We start from the raw sequence: 12,133 nt of genomic DNA on the forward strand, positions 1-12,133 counted from the left end.
AGCAGCTGTGTGATTTGAGTATAAGTGTTATTGCATTTTGTTCTTGTACTGTATAGCTTAAGTTTAATTTGTAGGTCTAGTGAAGTTTTTGTAATTCATGTAGGGATCTTTATGTCCATCATTTTTAATAATATTTTGTGTCTGTAATAATTTATCTTTCATTAACTGAGCATTGCCCGGTGTATTTTCATTTTATCAGGGCTGACTTAGATAAATTTACTCTTGCTAATTTCGTGTTAATAGAGGCTATTGCAGTTAACCATATATTTAACCTGTTTTTTTGCCATTACATTATCCTTATGAGTCCTGAATGTTTTGTTGTTAGTTTGTGCATTAAACTTTAACTTGTAATTTTACCTAATTCTTTTGTTTTGAACCTGGAACTTTACGGGACAGTAGTGCTCTTAGTATTCTCACTTAAAGTGTACATTATCTTTCTCTGTTCCGTAACATAAATTTGGCGACCTCATATCAGAATATTCAGGATATTATCATAAGGATATTGTTTGATATTTTGTGACTGTGAATTATTCATGATGTCTACTATTACTACACTTGATGAAGCCAAGGATTTTTTGTCAAATGTGCAAACAGTGTGTGATGTAGAAAACAGAACAAAGAATGAACTTAAGCTTGTTGCTCAACAGTTGGAAATTGCTGTTCGCTCTCATCATTCTAAAGATCAAATTGTTGATATGATTAATGAAAGCTTGTTTAATGTAACTCCTCCAAATGAGCAAACGCAGATTGAATTAGCTAAGTTACAGGTAGCCCTGCAGGAGGCTCGTGTTAATGAGGCAAATGCTCGTATTCAAAAGGCACAGGTACAGGCTCAGGCACAAATTGAACTTGCCAGGATTCAGGCAGACCATGAGTATCGCATGAAACAAGGTGGAACTGGATCATCTAGCTCTGATGATTTTGATGTGGCTAAAAATGTTAAACTTGTCCCTCCTTTTAATGAATCTGATTTAACAAAGTATTTTCAGTTCTTTGAGAGGGTAGCTACAGGTTTTAGTTGGCCCAAGGAGTATTGGTCAGTACTCCTTCAAACTGTTCTCACCGGTAAAGCTCAAGTAACTTATGCATCTTTGCCTCAGGATCAATCTGAAAATTATGATGTAGTTAAGAGCTTGATTCTTAAGGCCTATGAGCTTGTTCCTGAAGCCTATAGAGTAAAATTTAGGACAACTTACAAGCAAGATAAGCAATCCCATGTTGAGTATGCAAAAATCAAAGAAGATCTGTTAGAGCAGTGGTTAAATTCTAAGAATGTGGATTCTGATTTTGGTAAATTTAAGCAGATGATTTTGCTGGAGGATTTCAAGAGGTGTATTTATAAAGATGTGAGCCTATATCTTGATGAGAAAAGAATAGATAATTTGGCTGATGCTGCAGTTTTAGCTGATGAATATGTTCTCACTCACAAGAGATATTCTAAAGAAAAAGGGAAAGCTGAGAGTAAGTACGTTGCCTCTACTCAGAGTACAGGTAACAGGACAGAGAATAAAGATGATGTTTCTCAGGAAGTAAATACCAGCTCCACCTCTAGATTTCAGAAAAGTATATATACTTATTGTAGTAAGCTTGGTCATACTACGGAGAGATGTTTCAAGAGACAGCGTGATTTGAACAAAAAGGAGTCTTTAAATATTCAGTCAATTGGTCTAGTGTCCACTCTTGCGAGTTCCCAGAATTCTTTAACTGAGTTAACTGAACCTGCTTTGAGGGGTAACTTAAATTCTCATGATGGAGCTCCTCTTTTGAGCAGTAACGTGGGTGACACTCTCAAGAGTTCATGTGCTAATTTCCTGTCTGATGGTTTTGTCAGTCCTCTGGACAGTAATGACAGGAAATCAGTTCAAATATATCGTGATACAGGTGCTTGCCAATCCCTTATGCTGACCAGTGTTCTAGGCTCTAATGTTAATTCCTCTGATGAAACTGTAATCTTACAAGGTGTAGGGAATAATTACTTCTCTGTCCCTCTGTGCAGAGTGAATTTAGAGTCTGGTTTTGTTAATGGTTCCGTTATGGTTGGGTTGGTTGAGACACTCCCAATGTCAGGTGTAACTTTCTTACTTGGAAATGATATTGGTGGAAGTCAAGTGTGTCCAGCTCCTCAGTTGTCTACTGTAGTGAGCCAGTGGCTGCGGCCCAGGATTGTGATGTCCCTGATGTGTTCCCTGCATGTGCTGTCACTAGGGCTAACTCTAAAGTTACTGGTGATTTAGAGGATAATGATGATGATGATGTTATCCTAGCTGACACTTTTCTTGCTAATTTGGACCACTCACCAGATGAGGCAGTACCCCGTAGTGTTGATAATTTGTCTCGTCAAGAGTTGGTTGAGTTGCAGGTTGCTGACCCTGAGTTGAAAGGTCTAGCTAACTCTGCTTGCAGTGAGGAAGAGTCAGCTGGTGCTTCTACTTGTTATTATATAAAGTCAGGAGTACTTATGAGGAAGTGGAGACCCCCAACAGCATCAGCCGACTGTGAATGGGAGGTTGTACATCAAGTTGTCATCCCTCGTGTTTGTAGGCAGGATATCATTAGAGTGGCTCATGATTCCAGTTTGGCAGGACACCTTGGAGTGAGGAAGACTGTGGCACGCATTTTGAAACACTTTTACTGGCCAGGTATCTTCAGGGATGTTTCCTGGTATTGTAAGTCTTGTCAAGTTATGGGGAAGTGTAATCAGACCGAAAAGGTTGCACCTCTAGTTCCCATTCCTCCTTTTGAGGCGCCTTTCACCCGAGTGTTGGTGGATATTGTGGGCCCTCTTCCTAAGACTTCTTCAGGATTTTCTTATGTGTTGACCCTGATTGATATGGCTACTCGTTATCCTGAAGCCATTCCACTTAGAAATATCTCAGCAAAGAACGTGGTTAAGGAAATGCTGGGGTTCTTCACAAAGTTTGGTCTGCACAAGGTGGTACAGTCAGACTGGGGAAGTAATTTCATGTCAAATGTTTTCAAGCAGTCTCTGAAAGAGTTGGGCATCACCCAGATCATGTCTTCAGCTTACCATCCCCAGACCCAAGGAGCGTTGGAGAGATATCATCAAACACTCAAATCGATGCTCAAGAAATACTGTTTGGAACATCAGAAAGACTGGGATAAAGGTCTTCCATTCGTTGTATTTGCTGCAAGAGAATCTCCAAATGAATCACTGGGCTTCTCACCTTTTGAACTACTGTTTAGCCATGAAGTAAGAGGACCCCTTAAGTTACTCATGGAATGCTGGCTGTCGGAGGAAGATGACGTCAACCTGCTGGAGTATGTGATGAAGTTCAAAGAACGGCTGTCCACTGCTTTACAGCTGGCGAGAGAGAATTTAGGAGCTGCTCAGGAGAAGATGAAGACTTGGTATGATAAGAAGTCCAGGTTAAGCCACTTTCACCCAGGAGATCAGGTTTTGATTCTGCTATCAGTTCATGGGCAACCTCTTCAAGCCAAGTTTAGTGGTCCTTATTTCGTGGAGAAGAAACTCAGTGATGTCAACTATGTCATCGCCACACCAGATCGTAGAAAGAACAAGCAACTTTGTCACATCAACATGCTAAAGTTATATCACAGGCGGGACGAAAATAATCCAGTCTGCACTGTAGCTGTTCCACCCGAGTCTGCAAGTGAAGCTCTCCCATGCAGTATGAGCCTGAGTGATAGTTTGGGGAAGAATCCTGATATCATGAATGATCTCCAGACCAAGCTTTCTCATAAAACCTACCGAGGAAAGGCAAGAGTTTCGGGCTTACTGCAGGAGTACCCGCAAGTGTTCTGTGCCACTCCAGGAAGAACCACTGTGTTGATGCATGATGTCGATGTTGGAGACGCAAAGCCAATTAAATTGCCTCCTTACCGTGTGAACCCAGTGAAAGTTCCTTTCATCCAGATGGAGCTTGGCTACCTGTTGGACCACAAGATGATTGAGCCCTGTCAGAGCGAGTGGAGTTCTCCTGTCACTTTAATCCCTAAGCCAGGTGGGTCACAGCGGCTTTGCATTGACTACAGACGTGTTAATCAGATAACCCAAACAGACACTTACCCTCTCCCTCGCGTGGAAGATTGCATAGACAAGATCGGAAAGGCTAGGTACATAAGTAAGTTTGATTTGTTAAAGGGATACTGGCAAGTACCTATGACTGAACGTGCTAGGGAGATCTCATGTTTTGTAACATTAGGAAAGACTTTTCCATGTTCTGTAATGCCATATACAGATTGTTTTAGAGTAATAAGAAATTTCCTTTGTAAATTTCTTTTTTCTTTGTGGGGAGGTGTTACATAGCCTATGATTTCATCATCCTTTGTGTAATTTTAACGCACAGTATGCTGCATGTTTGATCACGAGCGTGTTCTGCCTCAGTCCCCCCCTTCTACCGTTATAGTAGAGTAAGTCGTCCTTTCTGTTATTCAGTGCGGGATTGTCAACTCTTTGTCCCCATGGCTTCATTTGCACGTCCTTCTTACAAATTGTATCAAGCTCTGCCGGCCCCTATATAATGAGCTCAGTCTCTGCATCATTGCCACTTAGATCTACTCCTCATTTTGCTCACATCTCTGTCCTCCCCTGTACAGTTATTATTATTGTGAGTGCTCAGAAAGTCTCCAACCATCTAGCAGCTGTGTAACTTGAGTATAAGTGTTATTGCACTTTGTTCTTGTATTGTATAGCTTAAGTTTAATTTGTAGGTCTAGTGAAGTTTTTGTAATTCATGTAGGGATCTTTATATCCATCATTTTTAATAATATTTTGTTTCTGTAATAATTTATCTTTCATTAACTGAGTATTGCCCGGTGTATTTTCATTTTATCAGGGCTGACTTAGATAAATTTACTCTTGCTAATTTCGTGTTAATAGAGGCTATTGCAGTTAACCATATATTTAACCTGTTTTTTTGCCAATATATTATCCTTATGAGTCCTGAATGTTTTGTTGTTAGTTTGTGCATTAAACTTTAACTTGTAATTCTACCTAATTCTTTTGTTTTGAACCTGGAACTTTACGGGACAGTAGTGCTCTTAGTATTCTCACTTAAAGTGTACATTATCTTTCTCTGTTCCGTAACAATATATATATATATATATATATATATATATATATATATATATATATATATATATATATATATATATATATATATATGTATATATATATATATATATATATATATATATATATATATATATATATATATATATATATATATATATATATATATATATATCTGTCTGTCTATTTGTCAAAATGTGTCTGTCTTTCTTACTATCTAGTTATGTGTCTATATACTTGTCTGTCCACTGCTGTCTGTCTGTCCATCTATATCTATCTGTCTTTGTCTGTCTACCTACCTTTCTAACTATATTAGTCAAGCTATCTATATCTTTCTATCCACCTGTCTATATACATGTCTTTCTTTCCATCTGTCTGCTTATTCATCAGTCAATCCATCCATCCATCCGTCAGTTCAACTCTCACCTCCTCCTACGTATCTTATTTTTTCTTCTCCATTTTTCTTCCTACTTTTTCTTCTCCCTTTCTTTCTTTCCCTCTCCTTCATCTCCTCCTATCATCACTCCTTCTCCCCTCCCCTCTCTTCAGCATAGCAAACCTTTGAACAAACTTCTTCCGTGTTGATTCTGCCCTTATGCACTTCATCCTTCCTTCCTTCCCTCTTTCCTTCCCTCCTTCCTTCCCTCTCTTTTGCTTTCTTTCTCTTGCTTCCTTCACTCCGTTAATATAGGAATGCATCTGTGAGAGAGAGAGAGAGAGAGAGAGAGAGAGAGAGAGAGAGAGAGAGAGAGAGAGAGCACAAACTTGGATAGGGTGTATAACTTCAAGGAGGACTGAACTGACTCTCTCTCTCTCTCCCTCAGGTTCTGTGTATGTCTGTATATTTCTTATAATCTCGTCGCAGTCTGCATCAATAACAGACAAGAGGACACTGAGGTTTAATGGGCAAAATAAATCGCCAAGGAGAAGATGTTACATATCCAGAGCCACTTATAATACAAGAAGTGCCCACAGAGTGTAACACCCGCGCCGTTAAATCTATCGCAATGCTCGTCTGCACAAGCAGTGAGCGTCTTTGGTTTGGAGTATCGTAGTGAAAAAATGCTGGAAAAGTAGCGAGAAAATGCCGATAAAGAGGTAGAAAAAGCTGGGAAAGTGGTAAAAATGCCGGAAAATGGTGGAAAAACACCGGAAAACTGTTAAAAGTTCAGGGTAAAAGTGGCGATAAATGCTGGACGCTTCGAGACTAAGGAGATATTTATGTGAGAAATTCTTTACCAAACGGGCCTGGAGGTTCCACCTACAATATAAACTCACGCTCTCAAGATAAGTACTTTAGGTACATGATCAACACAGATACTTAACTGCTCCATTGTGATTGCAAGTATTGATTGGAAAACGACAATATATACACTTCTGGGGTATTTAAGGAAGCGGCCTGGTCGCCCGCGGCAATGTTTACCGAGAATCTCTCCGACAGGCCGCGTTGTTTACCAACCATCGCCCCGACTGGACACGTCAGTGTATCCCGTGTCAAAGGAATGGGAAACTTAATGAATTAACCAAACCTAACCTTATGAAACCAAACCTAATCCAACCTAACCTCACGTTTGACAGCCAGCTTTCAGATTTAAAAATGCGCGTTAGCAACATTAAATATGGCCGGCTACTGGCATACGTCGGCGTAATATTTATGCATTGTAAATCCTCATTTACAGCTTCCAGGGGCAAGTTTATAAAACGCCAAGTAGCTGTGGTAGTCCAGGAATAATAACAAGTAACCTGTGAAAGACTCATTTCAATAGAAAATATTGAAAGGCCGCACACGTTTGGTAAAGAATTTAGGATATGTGTTCGAACAAGACGGGACAGAGTGATCGATATGTCATAAAGCTGAACATTTGACCCTTCCTTGTAACCTTGACCTTTGACCCATTGCTCTCAGAATCCAACTACTTCATCCCTACCTCACCCTTAACCCATTCACCAAGCTTGGCTAAAATCAAGTCAGTAGAGTTTAACTTGACCTCACCCTATGACTTCACTTTTGGCTTACTATCCCGAGAATAAAATATCATCCGAGGCTAACAGTAAACCCGCCCACCAAGTTTCATCAAAATCGAATGAAAACTATTTGAGTTAAAGGTTAATCCATGGACCTTCCCTGTGATCTTTATCCCCGAGAGATTATTCTCAGAAATAAATCACCTCACTCATTCCTGTCCTTCAACCGTTACACCAAAGTTTGGTTAAAATTAGATGAAAACTTAAGTTGATTCAGTACATTACCTATGACCATTTCGCTCTTGAATTAATGGCCTGTTCCTCTGATGGTTCTCATTATTTATGTCTAAATTAGATACAGTTCCAGGAAATTATTTTTCCATAATATTGCTAACAGACAGACAACCCAAACCAAACGCATAACCTCACCGCCCCCCGCTCTATCGCCCACGGGAGTAATAAACTACTCGACCGTATTATCTCGAATCCTAGTACTACTCATCACTAGTGAGGGACTCCTTCTCGCTGTGACACTGATATGACAGGCCAGTGGAGGTGCCTGGTTTTACATTCGTCCCTCAACCCCCATCCTATCCCCCAAAAGGAGCATGGTGGACTGCAGAAGATGGACAGCTTCATTCTGCAGTTCACTTAGTTTACATTTGATGAACCTGAGGCTACAACATCATCATCATCATCACCAACAATATTAGCATCAACATCATCAACGTCATCATCATCATCTCCAACAACATCTGCATCAACAACGTCATCATCATCATCATTATCACCATCACACCATCGCCACCACCACAACAACTGCTACAACTGCATTAAAATTTACTCTGCAGCCTCTTCCTTCCATTTTTTGTTCAGTTAACCTTGCAATACACGTCAACAGTGCAAAACAACCTCTATTTTTTCTCCATATTGGTATTTGGTCCTTGCTATTGTTATGGTTATTATTTCCATCTCTGCACGGGAATTTCTCGACCCCTTACCCTCGTCATCCCATTTCTTGCTCTTTTCATTAAGTTTTAGTGCAGTAGAGAGAGAGAGAGAGAGAGAGAGAGAATTTGGGTAGGAGAAAGTGTGTGTGTGTGTGTGTGTGTGTGTGTGTGTGTGTGTGTGTGTGTGTGTGTGTGTGTGTGTGTGTGTGTGTGTGTGTGTGTGTGTGTGTGTGTGTGTGTGTGTGTTATGACCTCATATGTTAATTATTCGTACTGACACCAAACAGTTTTATCACTTTGACTCATGTGACTCATTGTCAACTGATTACATTCGTTTGGAGTGCATGTTTCCCCTTCCAGCAAATGCCATTTTGGTGTAGCCCAAAAAGAAAAGTGTTATGCTTATGGCATAACTATTACTCAACAAGTAATGCATAAAAAGTATGCCATTAAAAAACTGTAGGCTTGGGGTTATATCCCCTTTTACTGCCTTGACTTTGTTCCAGTGGTTTATGGCGCTCTGCCATCTTGGTGTCTCCGTACATTTTATAAAACGTGTTTTTATTCTTGTAATGCTACAGTTGTCCGGATCTCGAAAGGATTTTTCAGCATAGGAAAGATCCCCCTCTGCAACTCTTCTCGCTGGTAATGAGAGGGTTATAAGAGTACAAGAAGGGGCATTCGTAGAGTGCGTCTCCCGCCCCAACAAACTGATCTAACGGACGAATATTTGCCTTTGCCCCGTGGCCTTGACCTTCGACCTATTGCTCACTTGGGTGATCCTCGTTCCATCCACCAAATTTGATCCAAACTACTTCAAAATTGTTTTGGTTCACACACACACACACACACACACACACACACACACACACACACACACACACACACACACACACGTCGATCAAACCAAACACTGCTAAATAAACCTCCTATCGTTTACACCCTTAAGCCCCGTCCACACGGTGCCTAAAACATTGCCCGAAACAATGCTAGGAACATGTCAGGAACGTGCTAGATACCTGCCTCCAAACACGCCACAAACATGTTGGTAAACCTGCCGGACTAAAAAGCTTCACAATGCTGCAAACATGGCTCCACACCAGTGATAATAGCATGTCTCGAAACAAGTTCTCGGGTTTGATCGTCCAAACGAGATATTTCAACATGTATGCAAACATGTCTGAAGCAATGTTTCAAACATGCTTCAAAACTTGTATCAGGCTCATGTGGACGGGGCCTTACTCACCAGTACAACTACAGTGATCCATTTTTTTTTTTTTTTATTCCGGCTTTGGTATGATTTTGCAAATTCCCTTCATGCAAAAAAAAATAAATAAATAAATAACAGAATGAAAACGAAGGAAAAAGAGGAAAAATGCATTTTTTTCCTGAAGTAGAATCGAATATTTTATAATATTTTTTCCAAGGTATTATTATTGTGATATCCGAAGCGAGGCTGTTTGCATACTGGTTTTATCGTAATACCTTCTTTTCTAACCTAATTTATGTGCTGTAGAGGGACGCATTCACGTGGTGCCACCCATACGACCAGGCGGAGGAGCTGCCTGGTTATACAAATGTTCGTCTATCCTTTTCTCACATCCCAAAAGGGGTTTGGTGGACTGCAGGAGAGAGTTTCAGCCTTCAGTCTTTAAGCACCTCTTCCACTGCGGTCTATTTTCCATACACCTCTTCCTTAGCGATTTAATTTGCATACACCTCTTCTCTAGTGATTAATTTTCCATACACCTTTACTTTATCGATTTATTTTCCATACACCTCCTCCTCAGCAATTTTGCATTCACCTGTTCTTAGCGATTTATTTGCGTATTACATCTTAATATTGTCTTGTATGATGTCAGTTTTATATCTTTTAATATCAACCTTTTTTTCATCATTAGTATAAGAAGATATTGAGGTCAAGTGTGCAGAATAAATCGCTGACAAACAGATGTTAGGAACTCTACATTGCCACATTCAGTACGAATATTAACGAAATTTAAAGCATTCAGGCACCTCAAACTTAACATCACATTGTTTAACCTAACCTAACCTACCTGTAATAATCTAATATAACTTTATAGTCTAATCCAACATGGTTTAAACCAACCTTCCCAAATTTCACCTGACCTCTCCTAACCTAACACTCTAATCTGCGTCTAACAACCTAATTTACCAACCTAACCTCACCTACCTAAAGTAGCCTAACAAAACTAATTCTAAGAGAACCTGACCTGATCAAACTAATCCAAACCTAGCCAAACAACTCTTAACCTATAATAACCAAACCAATCCTACCCAACCCTGACCTAACCATACTAATCCTAACCTAACCTGACCTGACCTAACCAAACCAATCCTACCCAACCCTGACCTAACCATACTAATCCTAACCTAATCTGACCCAACCAAACCAATCCTAACCTAACCTGACCAAACCAATCCTAAACTAACCTGACCTGACCTATCCAAACTAATCCCAATCTAACCAATCATAACCGTACCTAACTAATCTTAACCTAACCTGACCCAACCAAACAAATCGTAACCTAACCTAACCTAACCTGACCCCTCGAAAGCAATCCTAACCTATCCTAACCTAACCTACGCAGCAGCCTACCATGTCCTAACGTTGCTGCAGAGAGAGAGAGAGAGAGAGAGAGAGAGAGAGAGAGAGAATGTTTTCATTTAAGTATGGTGTGTGTGTGTGTGTGTGTGTGTGTGTGTGTGTGTGTGTGAGAGAGAGAGAGAGAGAGAGAGAGAGAGAGAGAGAACAAACTTGGCTGACGATGGGATGATTGTGAGAAATGTCTGCTTTTTTGAGAAATGGTAACCGAGAATTGAATTCCTTCACCTTTTTAATGATATTTCTTTTTTCGAGTTTTATTATTATGTTTATTATTATTATTATTATTATTATTATTATTATTATTGTCGTTGTTGTTTGTTGTTTTTGTTGTTGTTGTTTTTGTTCTTCTTCTTCTTCATCATCATCATCTTCGTCTTCTTCATCTTCTTCTTCCTATTATTATTATTATTATTATTATTATTCGTGGTAGGTGGGGGCGCTCACCATCCACTCACTCGATGTAGTGCTGCTGTCAGGTGTCTGCCCTTTCCTCTCCTCCATACTTCTTTCCTTCCATCCTCTTCTGTCTTCCTTTCCTTCATTCTTTCCTTCTCCTTCTGCCTACGGGTAACTTTACACTCCCTCTTCTGTCTTTCTTTCCTTCATTCTTTCGTCTTCTTTCTGCCTTTGGGTGACTCTACACTGAGTGACAAGCCAAATGGTTTCCTGTACACCAGGAAACTATATACTACACTGGATGGTAACCATATAACCAAATTTGGCACCTGGTGGTTTAGTGGGTAATTATTGCGCTCCTGTCAGATTGAGCCGGTGAAGGTTTATATCCAAGGGGTGGTTGGGGTTGATTGCTCATGTAATGCTACTCAGGGATGAGTGAGGCTGGTCACTCTCATCTTAAATGTCGGGACCAACTGCCCAGCCCCCGGCTCCTACGCTCCTCATGGGGTAATGTAGGATTGGATGATGGATGGATTATTATTATTATTATTATTATTATTATTATTATTAATATAAATATATATTATTGATTGTGACCGCACCTCATAGATATTAGGATCATTTTGTTTGTTATTTGAAAGAAATCCTGTCGCCTTATCCTAAGCAATATATTTTCCATATTACACCACAGTTTCCTCTTCTCCTATACTTCTTTCCCAATAACTTGGCTCATATTTTCGTCCTTACCATTGCACTTCCTCGTTGCTAGTATCGTATTCCGGTGTTAATCTGTTGTTACAGCTCAGCATTTAGGTTGACAAAAGTTTACCTAATATTTCACGTGTTTTGATTCTCACGTAACATTTCATGAGTCTCATTTAGTCTTTCACGTTCTCTGACTCTCACGTAAGTTTTCACGTGCTCTGATTCTCGCAAAATATTTCCAGTACTGTGATTTTCGCGTAATATTCACGTATTGTGATTCTCACGTCATATTTCACGTGCTTTGATTCCAACATAATATTTCACGTGCTATTGTTCTCATGTAATATTTCACGTATCGTGATCTTCATGTAATATTTCACGTGCTCTGATTCTCAAGTAATATTTTACGTGCTCTAATTCTCACGCCATATT

Source organism: Coenobita brevimanus, chromosome 112 (assembly GCF_032717465.1).
Source record: "Coenobita brevimanus isolate Jiangsu-jjx chromosome 112, ASM3271746v2, whole genome shotgun sequence".
Taxonomy (NCBI): domain Eukaryota; kingdom Metazoa; phylum Arthropoda; class Malacostraca; order Decapoda; family Coenobitidae; genus Coenobita; species Coenobita brevimanus.